The following is a 17,329-nucleotide window of genomic DNA, read 5'->3' as shown; positions in this document are numbered from 1 at the left end:
GGGAGACAGGAAATGGCAGGTAGAAGGGGGAAGGAAGGAAGGAAGGAGATAAGGGAGGAATGAGCGAGAGGGTGGGAAGGAAGGAAGGAAGGAAGGAAGGAAGGAAGGAAGGAAGGAAGGAAGGAAGGAGAGGAAGGAAGGAAGGAAGGAGAGGGAAGGAGGAAGGAAGGAAGGAAGGAAGGAAGAAGGAAGGAAGGAGAGGAAGGAAGGAAAGGAAGGAAGGAGAAGGAAGGAAGGAAGGAAGGAAGGAAGGAAGGAAGGAAGGAAGGAAGGAAGGAAGGAAGGAGAGAGGGAAGGAAGAAGAGAGAGAGAAGGAAGAAAGAAAGGAAGGAGAAAGAGGGAAGAAAGGAAGCAAGGAGAGGGAGAAGGAAGGAAAGAGAGGCAAGAAAGAAGAAGGGAAGAAGAGAGAGAAGGAAGGAAAGACAGGGAAGGGAGGGAGGGAGGGAAGAAGGTTTAGAACAAAATTCAAGGCTGCTCTTTTTAATTTTGAGTTCACAGCATGGAACGCTGGATTTAATTACAGGAAGAAAGAACAGGGAAGAAGTGGAAACTTACCAGAAAAAAATATATCTCAATTTTCAATTGATTTCCCAGGAAGTGTTGGGCTCCCCGTTGCTGGATATATGCCAACCAAGGCCAAGTGGTCATCTAGCAATGGATGCTGCATGGGGGGGGTTGGACTTGATGACCTCGGGGTACCCTTCCACCACTAGGATTCTGTTGGAAAGCAGCCTGTGGAATACCAGACCTTTTCAAAAAGTTGCTGTTGTGTCTCCACTTTCTAAAAAGTTAGCGAGGGTGAACCCAGTTAGAATGAGTATCCTCATTCTATCAGACAAAGATTGGATTTCATCAAAAGCAGACAAAATAAATTTTTAAAAAGGCCAGCCGGCCTCGTTTTGGAATGCCGTTTAAAAAAAAAAAATTGCCCTGATTTATGGCAAAATTCCAAAGCGTAAAAACCACCAGCAGAAGAAAAAAAAAAATACACACGGGAATGGAAAGTGTCAGGACTCAGACCAATCCACCCCCATTCAAATCATAAGTCTCGAGCCACATCTGTCAGAGTAAAAAAAAAATATATGATTTATTAGGAGTGACCATGTCAGCGGGTGCAGCCGACGCTAAAATACATCATTCATTTTCCCCTTGACCCTGGATGTATATTCTCCAATGGGACACATCCATAGCCAAGAGTCATCGATCATGCTCTCCAGTAAATCCCTTGCGTGCTGGTCCGCTTTGGGCTTCTAAGGCAATTATCTAAGGCTGTGATGGCGAACCTATGGCATGCGTGCCCCGGGTGGCATGCAGAGCCATTGGTGTGGGCACACGAGGCCCAGCCAAACTTACTGGCACTGTACATGCGCACGGCTCCCAGCTGATTTTCGGCTCGTTTGAGGCCACTTTCGCCCTCCCAGAGGCTCCAGGGAAGCCTCTGCAGCCTCAGGAGGCTGAAAACGGGCCTTCCACAAATACCGGAAGTGCCAAAATGGGCCCGCTGCCTCCCGAGGCTGCAGAGGCTTCCCTCGGTCCCCAGGAGGGCGAAAACAGCCTCCCACAGGCTCCAGAAGCTGAAACAAGCACTTCCGGTATTTCCGGAAGGCCCATTTTCAGCCTCCCGAGGCTGCAGAGGCTTCCCTTGGGTCCCCAGGAGGGCAAAACAGCCTCCCACAGACTCCAGAGGCCGTCCAGGGGCTGAAAACAAGCACTCCGGTATTTCCGAAGGCCCATTTTCAGCCTCCCGAGGCTGCAGAGGCTTCGGTCCCCAGGAGGGCAAAAACAGCCTCCCACAGGCTCCAGAGGCCGCCAGGGGCTGAAACAAGCACTCCGTATTTCCGGAAGGCCCATTTTTCAGCCTCCCGAGGCTGCAGAGGCTTCCTCGGGTCCCCAGGAGGGCAAAAACAGCCTCCCACAGGCTCCAGAGGCGCCCAGGGGCTGAAAACAAGCACTTCCGGTATTTCCGGAAGGCCCATTTTTCAGCCTCCCGAGGCTGCAGAGGCTTCCTCGGGTCCCCAGGAGGGCAAAAACAGCCTCCCACAGACTCCAGATGCCATCCAGGGGCTGAAAACAAGCACTTCCGGTATTTCCGGAAGGCCCATTTTTTCAGCCTCCCGAGGCTGCAGAGGCTTCCTCGGGTCCCCAGGAGGGCAAAAACAGCCTCCCACAGGCTCCAGAGGCCGCCCAGGGGCTGAAAACAAGCACTTCCGGTATTTCCGGAAGGCCCATTTTTCGGCCTCCCGAGGCTGCAGAGGCTTCCCTCGGGTCCCCAGGAGGGCGAAAACAGCCTCCCACAGCCTCCAGAAGCTGAAAACAAGCACTTCCGGTATTTCCGGAAGGCCCATTTTTCAGCCTCCCGAGGTTGCAGAGGCTTCCCTCGAGGCTCCGGGAGGGCGAAAACAGCCTCAAACAGGCCAAAAATCAGCTGGGAGGTGAACACCTCTGCAGTGCAGGTAAGGGGGCAGGGCAGGGGTGTTGGGTGTGCATGCGCAGGTGAGGCGGGGCGCATTGCATTGTGGGTGCTGGAGTGCGCGCGCACTTCGGGCACACCGCCACAAAAAGGTTTGCCGTCACTCATCGGAAGCATTTGAAACGCCCTTGCTTTCCCTGACTCCCTTTCTGCTAAACTGAAAAGACCGAAGGATTGTTATTTTTAGCTGATAGAAAGATTTATCTGGATCCCCAGCTGAAATCCGGGACCAAAGAAAAAAGAAATAATCCATTTTGGGAGTAATGGACAGAAGGGGCCTGTCAGCTGCTTCTCCACTCTCCCCCGCTCCACACCCTTGCATCAAAATCTTGGAATGCCTCACAAAGAAAGTTCCAAAAGTATCTTCTGTCGGTTTGACCAGTCAAAATTGATCAAAGGTTTTGAACAACAAATCTTGATTTAAAAAAAAAAAAAAAGGAAAACATGGCTTCATCCTTCCTGCTAGTTTTCTCCTCTTCCTTCCTACCTTTCCTAGCGCTGCAGCAGGGGTGGGATTCAAATTTTTTAGCAACTGGTTCTGTGGGCGTGTCTAGGTGGGCGTGTCTAGGTTTAGTGTGGCCATGTGACTGAGTGGGCATGGCTCTTTTTTTTGCAGAACACCCTCTTCCCCTGTTTTTGGGCCTTCCGGGCCTCAGGCAAGCCGCCTGGGCGAAGCAGTAAGACAGCGAGGGGAATCTCGGCACAGCTGATCGTAGGAACAGCTGGTTGTCGGGAGGGGAAAAAATACCTTAAGGAGTGACTGGGCGGGGCGAGCATCAGGTGGGGTGAGCGAGCATCGGGTGGGCGGGGGCAAATGTGAGCAGCGACCGGGCGACCAGGTCGGGGGCATGGCCAGGCAGAAGTTGCTACTGGTTCGGTGACCCACGCCGAATCCTTGCTACCAGTTCGCCTGAACCGGTGTAAACCGGCGGAATACCACCAATGCGGTGCAGGAGGTTCTCACCTTCCAAGGGTTCATTTTAGTGGCTGTTTGAAGCAGCAGTGGGATGCAAATATTTTTTACTACTAGGCCATGTGACTGGATGGGCGTGGCTTCTTTATTTTTGGGTATAGCAGCCCCTGCGCTCCATTTTTTTGGCCTCCTGGGCCTCAGGGAAGCCTCTGGGCGGTATTTTTGCTCCTGGGGCACAGGAAAGCAAACACGGAGTGGGGACGGGCCATGCAGCACACACACACACATACACACACACACCTTTTTGCATCCTGGGCCTCAGGGAAGTCTCCTGGGTGAAGCAGTAAGAGAGCGAGGGGGATCCTGGCACAGCTGATCATCGGAACAGCTGATCATCATGAGGGGAAAACAATTACCGGTTTGGCTGAATTGGTAGCTGTTTTTTTTTACTATCGGTTCGGCTGAATGATAGCATTTTTTACTACCGGTTTGCTCAAACCGGGCCGAACGGGTAGAAGTTCCACCACTGTTTTGAAGTTACAAACAGCGCTGAAAAAAGCGGCCTAGGACCATTTTTCACACTTATGACCATTCCAGCATCCCCGTGGTCACATGATTTACATTCGGATGCTCGACCGCTGCCTCACATTTAGGATGGCTGCAGTTTCCCAGGGTCACCTGATGCCCTTTTTGTGACCTTCTGCCAAACAAAGCCAATGGGGAAGCCAGATCCACTTAAGAACTGGGTTGCTAACTTATCAACTGCGGTGAACCACCTAACAATGGTGACCGGAAAGGTCATAAAACGAGGCAAAACTCACTTAACGAATGTTCTTGCTTAGCGATAGAAATTTGGGGCTCAATTGTGGGTCGTAAGTTGAGGACCGCCTGTACAATGCAGTGAGAAATGTCAGGTTTCCAAATGATGACATCCATTTAAAAAGAAAAGAACAAAGTCCATCTTCCAAAACAAATTCCTTTATTTAGGAAAGCATCAAATCGACAAAGTCCGTGGTCATTCTGGATCTGACACAACCCATAATTACCCCACAATATTAAAAGTTAGAAACAACCCCCAAAAGTCACATTCTCCAATAGACGTAATTCAACGTTGCTTGATGTCGTAAATCTCCACCTCAAGGGGCCTAAGCACAGACAGCTCATTTTCCCACGGAAAGAAGAATCACAGCCTAAACAACTGTCTCTATCTCCACTCCTCCCCATTTAGGAATGTGGCAAGCCCGAAACCCTCCCCCCACCATGACTGCTACAGAGAAAAGTAAGAAAAAGAATATATTCTAAGCCTAACTAAAATCATATATCAATTTCGGGCTTGACATGGCAGATCTGTACATCGAGGAAACAAAACAGCCACTTCACAAACGCTTGGCGCAACATAGGAGAACAAACCCATCAGGACGAGGTTCAGCACTTCTATCTGCATTTGAAAGACAAAAGCCGCTCTTTTGAAGACAACAAAGTCCACATTTTGGACGGAGAAGACCGCTGGTTTGAAAGAGGGGCCAAAGAGGCCATCTAAGTCCAAATTAAACAAATGTCAATTCATAAAATGTTGCTATGGTCTTTTAAGAGTTTCAACAGAAAGGGAGGAGGGGGGAAAGCGGCAGCTTGGAAATCAAAACTGCATTCCATAAAAGTTTTCGAAGATAGCAACCATGTGACTGAAGTTTCTGCCGCGCAAAATTCTAACTGGAGAGCATGATTGATGACTCTGGGCTATGGAGGTGTCCCATTGGAGGATATGAATTAGGATGCACCCAGAGAGGTGGGGGGAAAACCAGGGTCAAGAGTGACAGTGAATGATGTGTCTCAGAGTCGGCGACACTCAGGCAGTGCCGGACACGTTAGCTCCCAATAAATCCTTTTGAAGTTTTGGAAGTTTGGCTCGAGACTCATGATTTAAATGGGGGGTGGGTGGGTAACTGCCGGAATCCTGACAACAGCCCTCTCTCAACAGACGGGGAGGGATACGACATCACCTATCTCCAGTCTACAACAGGGTCCTTTCAGCAGTTCCAAGAAGGCTCCACACCCATTTGCACCACTCAGGTGACCCTGAGGATACACAGAAACCTACAAGTGGCCTCAAGGACCCTCTAAAAGGATGCAAATGAGCAGCTGTCTGCAAGGAGTATAAATCCTTCCCTTCCCCACCATTCAGTTAGAGCTGAAGAAGCTTCTTGGATGAGAAGCAAAATGTCTTCAAAGAAAAACCCGAAATAGCACCTGATTTGAGGACACAGATACACCTCCAAGTGGCCTATATGACCCTCTAAGAGGATGCAAATGGACAGCTGTCTGCAAGGAGTATAAATCCTTCCGTTTCCCACCATCCAGTTCAGAGCGGAAGAAGCTTCTTGGATGAGAAGGGGAATGTCCTCAAAGGAAAACCCGAAATAGCACCTGATTTGAGGACACAGATACACCTCCAAGTGGCCTATATGACCCTCTAAGAGGATGCAAATGGACAGCTGTCTGCAAGGAGTATAAATCCTTCCGTTTCCCACCATCCAGTTCAGAGCGGAAGAAGCTTCTTGGATGAGAAGGGGAATGTCCTCAAAGGAAAACCCGAAATAGCACCTGATTTGAGGACACAGATAAACCTCCAAGTGGCCTATATGACCCTCTAAGAGGATGCAAATGACCAGCTGTCTGCAAGGAGTATAAATCCTTCCGTTTCCCACTATCCAGTCAGAGCGGAGGAAGCTTCTTGGATGAGAAGCTCCCCCTCTGTTGAAGGTTCTCCAAGTGGCCTCAACGACTCTCAGAGAGAGCGCTAACAACCAGAGGACCGCAAGAAATCTAAACTCTTCCAACCCTCTACCATTCAACTAGAACTGAAGAAGCTTCTTGGATGAGAAGTGAAACCTCTTCAAAGAACAAAACAGAACGTCAAGTTACCTCTTGAGAAAGCACCTTTGGGAGATTCAACCACTGCAACTGTTTTTGGGTCCTGCTGCAAGACCCCTTGGGTGAGCTCGGGGGCAGCTCCAACATTAGGGAGAGAGCTGTTAGGTGCATCTGTATGTTGCTAAGGAATCTGGCCCGATTGTGCGAATCAGCCCGCTTTTTGCTAAGCAACCTACTTAGCAACCTTCCAGCTGTTCAGAGTTGTTTGTTTTTAAACGTTTTTGACAAAAACCTGAACGGCCTCCTTGCCTGAGTTGCGTGTCGAAAGAAGGAGGAGAGGAGAAAGAAGAGAAGGAAATATGGAGAAGTAGGAAGAGGAGGAGGAGGAGAAAGAGAAGAAAAAGACGGAGGAGGAAGAGACAGAGAAGGAAAGGAGGAAGAGGAGGAGACCTGTCCAATAACCGTGTAGGGTTACTACAGCTAATGTCTGCTCTTACGTTGAGTTTAGAAAGACGTGGTCTAATGACAGGTTGTTGTTAGATGGCTGTTCTACATGAGATTCTACTGGGATGGGACATTCAGATCTGCTCCCTGTCTCAACCTTGGTGGAATTCAATTTTTATCTTACATTGTGATAATCCACACAAACACCCAATTCTTTTCCTTCTTCTCCTCCTCCTCCTTTCTCCTCCTTCTTCTAGTTATTCACCACTCTTTCTCTTTCGCCTTCTTTCCCTTCCTCTTCTCTACCACTCCTTCTCCATCTCCTTCTTTCTCCTTCTCCATCTACTCCATCATTCCTTCTCTTTCTCTTCCTCCTCCTTCTTTTTTCCTCCTCCTCCACCACTCCTTCTCTTCCTTCTTCCTTTCTTCTTTCTTTCTCCTCCTTCTCCACCACTCCTTCTGTCTTCTCCTTCTTTCTCCTTCTCCTTCTTTTCCTTTACTCCACCATCCCTCCTCTTTCTCCTTCTTCTCCTTGTCCTTCCCCTTCTCCCCCTTCTCCACCACTCCATCTTCTTCTTTTCCTTCTTCTTCTCTGCCTTCTCCATCTACTCCACCATTACTTCTCTTTCTCCTTCTTTCCTCCTCCTCCTCCTCCTCCTCCATTGTTAAATTGATGCAGTTTCCATTGGGACTCAATTGGCCTACAAATTTGTTCGGCAAACACATCAAAAAGTAGAAGACTCTCTTTGGAAGGATTGGGTAGATCCCCAAACTTAAAAACTCCTGTGAACAAGAGTTCCAGGGTCACCTGCAGCTTACTAGCTGAGCCCTGAGCTGAGAATGGAACAGACAAGTCAGCTGCATCCAACACAACAAAGGCCCATGTTGACCAAGACACTAGCTGCTGCACCGAGCTTTGGTTGCCACGATGTAAAAAACGAAGTCGAGACTTTGGAAAGAGTGCAGAGAAGAGCAACGGAGATGATTAGGGGACTGGAGGCTAAAACATATAAAGAATAATTGCTGGAATTGAGTATGTCTAGTTTTGATGAAAAGAAGAACCAGGAGATGACAGGATAGCAGTGTTCCGATATCTCAGGGGCTGCCCCAAAGAAGAGGGAGTCAAGCTATTCTCCAAAGCACCAGAAGGCAGGACAAGAAGCAACGGATGGAAACTAACCAAGGAGAGAAACAACTTAGAACTAGGGAGAAACTTCCTAACAGGGAGGACAATTAACCAGTGGAACTGTTTGACACCAGAAGTTGTGGGGCTCCAACACTGGAGGCTTTCAAGAAGACATTGGAGCGCCATTTTGTCTGGAATGATATAGGGTTTCCTGCTTGGGCAGAGGGTTGGACTAGATGACCCCCAAGGTCCCTTTCAACTCTGTTCTTCTCTTCTATTTTGTTCTAACCCACCCTTTCAGCCGCTGGTTACCCCATCCATTTGCAAAGGAGATCATAAACTTCGCCAAGCTGATCAACCCACATTCCCTTTTATAGATGCACCCATCTACAAAAGTAGGGCAGTATTTTGATCGCGACCCGCCGTGCCCTGAATCTTGCACATTTCGTTTCTCTGACTTGAAATCTCCTGCCATCTGTAATCCTTATGTTGTTAAGGTTATGTCTCTGCTTTTATTTAATTTGACTTGGGAGCTAATGGACTGTTTTATTAGCAATCTAAGGACATTTTTGGCTTTCAAGGTGTCTGGAGTGGAACACAACTTATTGTTGTGTGGCCAACGTCGTTCTTTGCTTCATTGATAATAAACCGTTGTGCTTACCAAAAAATGGGGAGACACCATTCAACCCGGCTTAAGCTATTAAATGGAATGACAACATTTTTCTATTGGTTCTTGATTTTTAGGGCTAAATGTATATACTAGCTCGATACCTGTGCTTTGCTACGAAACTATGTGGTCGGGTTTAGTTTTTGGGGAGGAAAATAAGAGGGGGGGGGAATTCTGCCTCTGTCTACCAGCATCCATCGGTATTCATCTGGCTAGCGTCCTGTCAGTGTGTGAGAGAATTGAGGGCTGCTTGGAAACTGAAGCAGTATTTGCTGTGTGAGGCAGAAGGAGACAGCAAGGAGCCTGGGCGTGGCTTAGCTCAACTGTTCTGTACTAAAGCTGCTTGGTGCTGTGAAACTGAAACTGAAACTCCTCTGCTTGGGTTTGCATTTGGAAGAGATTTCTTTCCAGGTGGGGAGGGGGAGTAAAACCCCTTAGCATTAAAGCCTGTTAATAATAATAATATAGGAAATACTAATGCTGTGATGGTCATTTGGAAAAATCCTTTGTTAGTGAGCAGCTAGAAGCCAAGAGAAACATATGTGCCAAATTTCAAGTTTGTAGGCTTTACGGTGCTGGAGATTTTGTGATGATGCGTGAGTGGTCTTTCGCTTTTATATATATAGTATATATATTGTACACTGACAGCATTTGCAACCAAGACAAATTCCTTGTATGTCCAATCACACTTGGCCAATAAAAAATTCTATTCTATTCTATTCTACTCTACTCTACTCTACTCTACTCTACTCTACTCTACTCTACTCTACTCTACTCTACTCTATTAAAAGAGGTTAATTGCTTTCAATTCTAGAAGAGTTTGTTTTAACAGATATGTGTGTGTTTCGAACAACTGTGTGTTTCGAACAACTGCAGATTTTCAATCAACAGTCCTATTCTATTTATTTATTTATTTTTATTTATTTGATTTGTCAATCGCTTACAAGTTAATAGGTATAAGTATATACATAGTTATGAATACATGAAATGGATACATATAAGAAAAATAAAAGAAACAATAGGACAGGGACGGTAGGCACGTTGGTGCGCTTATGCAGGCCCCCTACAGACCTCTTAGGAAAGGGGTGAGGTCAATACTAGACAGTCTAAGGTTAAAGTTTTTGGGGGTTGGGGAAGAAACCACAGAGTCAGGTAGAGCATTCCAGACATTGACCACTCTGTTGCTGAAGTCATATTTCCTGCAAACAAGTTTGGTGCGGTTAACCTTGAGTTTGTATCTGTTGTGTGCTCTTGTGTTGTTATGGTTGAAGCTGAAGTATTCATTGACAGATAAGTCATTGCAATGTATGATTTTATATACCATACTTAGATCAGATCGAAGATGGCATAATTCAAGGTTTTCTAGGTCTAGAATTTCAAGTCTGGTGGCATAAGGTATTCTGCAACGAGTAGAGGAGTGGAGAACTCTTCTTGTGAAATATTTCTGGACTTTCTCAATTGTGCTAATATCAGATACGTAATGTGGGTTCCAGACTGATGAGCTGTATTCGAGTATTGGTCTAGCAAATGTTTTGTATGCTCTAGTTAGTAGTGTGATATTACCAGAGAAAAAGCTACGTAGGATTCGGTTAACAACACTTAATGCCTTTTTGGCTATTTAGTTACAGTGGGCTCTAGAACTTAGATCATTAGAGATGAGTATTCCAAGGTCCTTGACAGAGCTTGGGTCATCAACAACATCTTGACTATTCAGCTTGTATTTTATTTTCTGATTTTTTTTACCAATATGTAAGACAGAGCATTTATTTGTTGAGATTTGAAGTTGCCATTTGTTTGACCATTCTGATACATAGTCAAGATCTTTTTGAAGGGTAGCTGTATTGTCTGTGGTATTGAACAGCTTTACATCGTCAGCGAAGAGAACGCAGTTGCTCTTAATATGATCACAGAGGTCATTTATGTAGAGTATGAAGAGAGTTGGTCCTAGAACACTGCCTTGGGGGACACCACTATTGACAGGTACAGAATTTGATAGGACGCTCCCAATTTTGACCATTTGTTGTCTGTTTGCCAGGAATGCTTCTATCCAGTTATTCAGTTGTCCAGAGATACCATAGGATTTTATTTTTAGGAGTAGTTTGCCGTGTACCACTGAATCAAAGGCTTCACAGAAGTCTATGTAGATTGTGTCTATTGCTTTGCCCTGATCGAGTTGTGTAGTCCATATGTTTTTGCAGTGCAAGAGTTGCAGATTGCAGGATAGTTTTTTTCTGAAACCAAATTGTTTATTGGAGAGTAGGTTGTTTGTCTCTAAGTGGAGGATAATGGATTGGTTAATAATTGATTCCATGACTTTACAGGTGACGCAGCATAAAGAGATTGGCCTGTAATTTTCAACTAGGCTGGGGTCTCCCTTTTTGAAGATGGGGATGACCGTGGCTTGTGACCATAGGTTAGGCAAGGAACTGGTCCTGAAAGATTTTTCAAAGATTATGCTTAGAGGTTCGGGTATGGCAGTGGATAGCTTTTTTAAGAAGTAGGAACATATTCCATCCGGTCCAATAGATAGAGATGGTTTTAGATTGCATAGTGCTTTTTCAACATTGTCTTCTGTAAAATCGATATGTATTAGATCATTGTAGTTGTCTGTGGTTCGGCTAGGAAATACTGGACATGATCCACTGCTGTTTACAAATACTGAGCCAAAGAATGTGTTAAAGAGGTTGGCTTTAATGGTGTCGTCATTGTAGTCTTTACCATTAGGTGCTTTCAGGGGTGGGATGGACCTTGAGTCTTTTAGTTTGTTGTTTAAAAATTGTAAAAAGCGCGGGTGGAATTGGTGCATAGAAGGTTTTCCTCTTGTTTAATGTGATAATTGGTGCGTTCAGTCTGGTGGCATAAATTTTTGTATCGGCTTTTGAAATTGGCAATGTGACCAGATTTGTTTTTCCGCCAGAGTGATCTCTTTTTGGATTGAAGTTTCCTTATTGTTATGGGTAATCTGTTTTGTTTTTGTTTTGGGAGTTGTTAATGGTACATATAGTTTGATGACTCTTTTGACTTCAAGTAAAAATATGTTGTAATGGTCTTCAACAGTATTGCATCCACTGAATAGAGATTGCCAATCAAGGGATGAGAGATCGTTGTCTAAAAGATCATAGTTGCCTTTTTTGAAGTTATAATTGGGGATTATGTCATTGTGATGATTTTTGTGTGGGCATATGTTGAGACAAAAGTCAATCATATTGTGGTTACTGCTGGAAAAGGGTTCTTTAGTTTGTATTCCGTAAATTAAATTCAAACTATTGCAGAAGATGAGATCGAGGCAGTTGTTTTGTCTAGTGTTGTTGGTTACTAGATGTTCCAGTCCCAGATTTGTAACAGCATTGTAGAAGGTTGCGTGTATGGGTTCAGTTGTACATTCATTTAGGGTCCAGTCAATATGAGGTAGATTGAAGTCACCAAGAAAGATAAAAGCGTGTGGGCAGGATATTCTATTCTATTCTATTCTATTCTATTCTATTCTATTCTATTCTATTCTATTCTATTCTATTCTATTCTATTCTATTCTATTCTATTCTATTCTATTCTATTCTATTCCATTCCATTCCATTCCATTCCATTCCATTCCATTCACACACACACACACACACACATTCTTTGAATTGATTTTAATACAGGCAGTCCTCAACTTACAACGGTTCATTTAGTGACCGTTCCAAGTTACCATGGCATTGAAAGAAGGGACTTATGACCGTTTTTCACAGTTACGACCACTGTAGCATCCCCATGGTTCATGTGATCGAAATTCAGGCACAAGTACTTTGCCCCCTAGTCATGTGACTGTGATTTATAATAATTTTGTTGGAAACTGACATTTATTTCCTGTTTCTGGCAAAAAAAAAAAAAAAAAAAAGGCCTACAGAGAACAATGGGTTAATACCGCAACATTCACTTAACAACATTCGCTTTACAATCAACACACTGGCTTACAATGACCACCAAACAGTCATAAAAACAGACCAGGACCACGTGGTGATCCATTATATGACTGTCATGGCTTATGACCATAACCACCTCAGCCAACTGACTCCTATTTATGACCGTTGCAGAGCTCTGGGGAATCCTGTGATTACTTTTTGTGACCTTCTGACAATGAGAAAGCTAGACTTGTTTAATGACTGGACGATTCGCTCAGCAATTTGCTTAACCGCCACTTCATGAAAGTTTCACTTAGTAATGGAAATTTGGGGCCTAATTGTGGCCGTACGTCAAGGACTCTGTATCTCTGAATCACCAGGCCAAGAAAGATTTCTTTATTGACTGAGGACAATATTTGCAATTTATCAGTTCATTATTAGTCTTTTAAAATATTTGATACTTTGAATAAATAAACCAGGTTGTCTACAACTTCCTTCCTTCCTTCCTTCCTTCCTTCCTTCCTTCCTTCCTTCCTTCCTTCCTTCCTTCCTTCCTTCCTTCCTTCCTTCCTTCATCTCTTCTAATTTTTTCTCTCACTTCCATCATCTTTCTTTCCTTCCTTCTTTTCCCCTCCTTCCATTCTTTCCTCCCTCCCTCCCTTCCTTCTCTCACTTCCACCATCTTTCTTTCTTTCTTTCTTTCTTTCTTTCTTTCTTTCTTTCTTTCTTTCTTTCTTTCTTTCTTTCTTTCTTTCCTTCCTTCCTTCCTTCCTTCCTTCCTCCCTTCCTTCCTTCTTCCCTTCCTTCCTTCCTTCCTTCCTTCCTTCCTTCCTTCCTTCCATCCATCCATCCATCTTTCCCTCCTTCCCTCCCTTTTTTTCCTCCCCCACTTTCTTATTATTATATTATGTTGCAATTTAGCAATCTGCCCTTGCCTCATTAACAATGTTCCAAACTCCTGAACTATTAATATTATTGGGGGAAAAAATAACTTTTGAAAGCTCCCAAATTGGTCTGGATAATTAAAAAGTTTTTCTAGGATCGATATTGGAAACCTGCAAGTTGATTTAGAAAAAAAAAAGAAAGAAAGAAAGAAAGACTCAGAATATCTGAAGAAATCAATGGACTAGAATGTTAACGGATGTTCAATCGATATTCTATGATCTTCAGATATAATTAATAGAGTGAAATATTCTTTTTCATGTTTATTGGACAGCCCTGAGGCTGAGCCAGGCTTCTTCTGTATGCTGGAAATGAAATCTTTGGGCGAGGATATGTTATCCTAACCGTTGGAGCCCTTCTGCGGCGTTTCTGATTCGGTTTAATATTCATAAAGCTGTTAATGGGGTGCTGTGGGAAGAAAGGAAAGTTATCAGCGGGTGAGTTGAATCTCTGAAAACTGGGAACCTATTGAAATATCAAGATACTTAGGAAAAGCGTCTACTCTCCCTCACTGTGTGGAAGACTTCTATGCCGTTTTTGTTACAGAAGTTGCATCCTATGGAGGTTGTGAAAAGTTTCATCAATACGATCAAGATTTCCTTTGCTGGTTCAGATCTGAGCTCTTTGCTTTGCAAAAATATATTTCAACTTTCCTTCCTTCCTTCCTTCCTTCCTTCCTTCCTTCCTTCCTTCCTTCCTTCCTTCCTTCCTTCCTTCCTTCCTTTTTTCTTTCCCTTCTGTCTCTTTGACTTCTCTCTCCTCAACTTCCCTCTCTCTATCCTACTTTCTTTCTCTCTCTCTTTCTGCCTGTCTCTTTCTGCCTCTCTCACTTGTCTCCTCTCCTCAACTTTCCTCTCTCCATCCTTCCTTCCTTCCTTCCTTCCTTCCTTCCTTCCTTCCTTCCTTCCTTCCTTCCTTCCTTCCTTCCTTCCCTTCTTCGCTTCCTTTTCTTGCTTTTCTTACTTCCATTCTTTCTTTCTTTCTTTCTTTCTTTCTTTCTTTCTTTCTTTCTTTCTTTTTCTTTTCCATCCTCTCCTCTTCCTTTCTTTTCCTCCCTCCCTCCCTCCCCTCCCTCTTTCTTTCTTTCTTTCTTTCTTTCTTTCTTTCTTTCTTTCTTTCTTTCTTTCCTTTCTTTCCTTTCCTTTCTCTCTCTCTCTCTCTTTCACCCTTCTCTCCTCAACTTCCCTATCTCCATCCCTTTCCTTTCTATCTTTTTCTTTCTTTCCTTCCTTTCTTCTCTTCCTTTTCTTCCTTTCCTTGCTTTCATTCTTACTTTCGTTCCTTTTCTTTCTTTCTTTTTCTTTTCCATCCTCTCTTATCCCTTTCCTCCTTTTTTCCTCCCTCTCTCCCTCCCTTTCTTCCTTTCTCATCTTTCTTTCTTTCCTTTCTCTCTCTCTCTTTCACTCTTCTCTCTTCCATGTCCCTCTCTCCATCCCTTTCCTTCCTTCCTTCCTTCCTTCCTTCCTTCCTTCCTTCCTTCCTTCCTTCCTTCCTTCCTTCCTTCCTTCCTTCCTTCCTTCCTTCCTTCCCTTCCCTTCCCTTCCCTTCCCTTCCTTCCCTTCCTTCCTTTTCTTTCTTTCTTTCCTTTCCTTTCCTTTTCTTTCTTTTTATTTTCCATCCACTCCTCCCCTCTTCCTCCCCTCCCTTTTTCCTCCCTCCATCCCCCCCTCTCTTCTGTCCAATATATTCAAAGCAATACATGTTTTAAAAGAGTTGGCTCTGAAGCCATCTCGCCCGATCCATTGATCAGTGTAATGAGTTTCTGCAGCCAGGGGAGGCCCACCCTGTGCCAGGCAAACTCTCCCATTCCCACAACCTTCCCACCTTCAAGAGCTCCCCCGACTCTACTTTACAGCTGTTTTTTCCTTTTCCTTTCCTTTCCCTCCAACCTGACACTCGTTTCCTGTCCTCCTTTTCTAGAACAAAGCCAAGAGTTCATTAGGAGGTTTTTTTTTTTCTTCCTTTCCTTCCCTTTTGAAAAAAAAAATCACCTAAATTGCGATCCCTCCCTGCTTTAGAGGAGCTCCAATTCTACAGCCGAACTCCGCCAACTCTGTCTACCTTGTATAGAATCATGGTGCTAGCTGGAAGGGGCTCCATGAGGTCATGAAGTCCAACCCGCTAGGAACCCAAAATCAAGGCACCTCCCCAGTGGTGGGATTTTGAATAACGTAACACTTGGGTCTCTGGCTGGGTAGGCGTGGCCAGTTGGTCATGTGACTGGGTGGGTGATGTCACTCATCACACCCAGCCCCGCCTCCCGGCCACTCACCTCAAAGGAAGAGGAAGGATTCAATTGGTTAGGGCTAATCCCGCCACTGGCTGGCCCCGCCCCTCCCGTTTTTCAGCTGTTTTTGGGGTGTTTGGGGGCCATTTTGGGAGGCGTTTTCAGGCCATTTTGGAGGCCATTTTGGAGGTTTTTTTGGCCTGTTTTTTTAGGCAGTTTTGGACCATTTGGGGGGCATTTTCAGGCTGTTTTTGGAGCGTTTTTGAGGTGTTTGGGGGCCATTTTCAGGCCATTTGGGGGGTGTTTTTGAGGTGTTTTGTTTCTGGGCCATTTTTGTACCATTTTGGGGCCATTTTCAGGCCGTTTTTCAGGCCTTTCCTGGGCCATTTTGGACTGTTTTCAGGCTGTTTTGGGGGCCGTTTTGGGGCGGTTTTGGAGGTGTTTTGGGCCATTTTCAGGCCATTTTTCAAGCCATTACTGACCATTTTTTGGGCGTTTTTGGGCCGTTCTTGGGCTTTGGGGGACCATTTCTGGACCCTTTTCAGATCATATTTTGGGGCATTTGGGGTCATTTTTTGAGGCATTTTTGTAGCTGTTTTGGGGCCATTTTCAGACCCTTTTCAGGCCATTTCTGGGCCATTTTAGGGGGCATTTTGGGGCCATTTTCAGGCAGTTGTTCAGGCCATTTTCGGCCCGAAAAACATCCTGAAAACAGCCCCCCAAAAGAGGCCAAAAAGCAAGTGGTTTGCTGAACTGCGCAGAATCCTAACTACCGGTTCACCCATTCAAAGTTACAACAACACTGAAAAAAGCGACTTGTGACCATGTTTCACACTTACAACCGTTGTGGCATTCCCCCCCCCCCCATTGTGATTCACATTCAGACGTTAGATATCTGGTTCATTATTTATGACGGTCACAGCGTCCCGGGGGGTCACGTGATCCCCTTTTGTCAACTTCTGACCAGCAAAGTCCACGCGGAAGCCAGATTCACTTAACGACCATGTTCCTAACTTAGCCACTGCAAGGTTTCCCTGAACAAATGTTAAATGGGACAAGACTCTCTCTCCCTGAACGAATCTGTCGCTTAACAACATGAATTCTGGGCTCCATTGTCGTCGTAAGTCGAGGACCAACTGTATCGGAAGGGCTGCCACAAAGAAAAGAGGGTCCAGGGTGGTTTCCTTCCCAATTATGGCCGTAAGTGGAAGACAGCCTGTATTCGCTGATTTGTTCAATGTATTTGATCGCCCATCTCATCCAGCTGGGTAGCTGACAGTCAGAACAGGATAAAAACAGAACAAAAACACAACCAATAATTGGAAGCAGAAGAGGCTACTTAAAGGAGATGGGATGCGCTGTGGGAGAAAGATTAAATTATCCAAAAAGATGGATCAGTCGCCTCCGTGCTGTTGCCGGCCTGCCTCGCCTCCTTCATGCAGGATTGCTATTAGGTTTCCTGCTGGATCCCGCTGGACTGAATGTGTCCGGTTGAATGAAAAGCCGAGCATCCAAAAGCTTGTAGAATAATAGAATAACAGAGTTGGAAGGCACCTTGGAGGTCTTCTAGTCCAGGAGTCGCCAATCTTTTGGACCTCAGGGACCACTGAACTCATAATTTTAAATCCCGCGTCAACCAGAGACCCTGGGAAAAATCCCCAAAAATGTCTGCAAGAAAATCCCCCACCCCATTTTCCTACCGATCGATCATTCTTTATTTGGGATCATAGGATACCGTCTCCAGCTCTGTTCCTGGGAGTGGGGGGAGAGAGAGAGAGAGAGAGAGAG

The sequence above is a fragment of the Notechis scutatus genome, chromosome 1 (genome assembly GCF_049901735.1).
Source record: "Notechis scutatus isolate UNSWTSFEM ecotype Mainland chromosome 1, rNotScu1.2, whole genome shotgun sequence".
Lineage (NCBI taxonomy): Eukaryota > Metazoa > Chordata > Lepidosauria > Squamata > Elapidae > Notechis > Notechis scutatus.
This window is presented reverse-complemented; position numbering follows the sequence as displayed.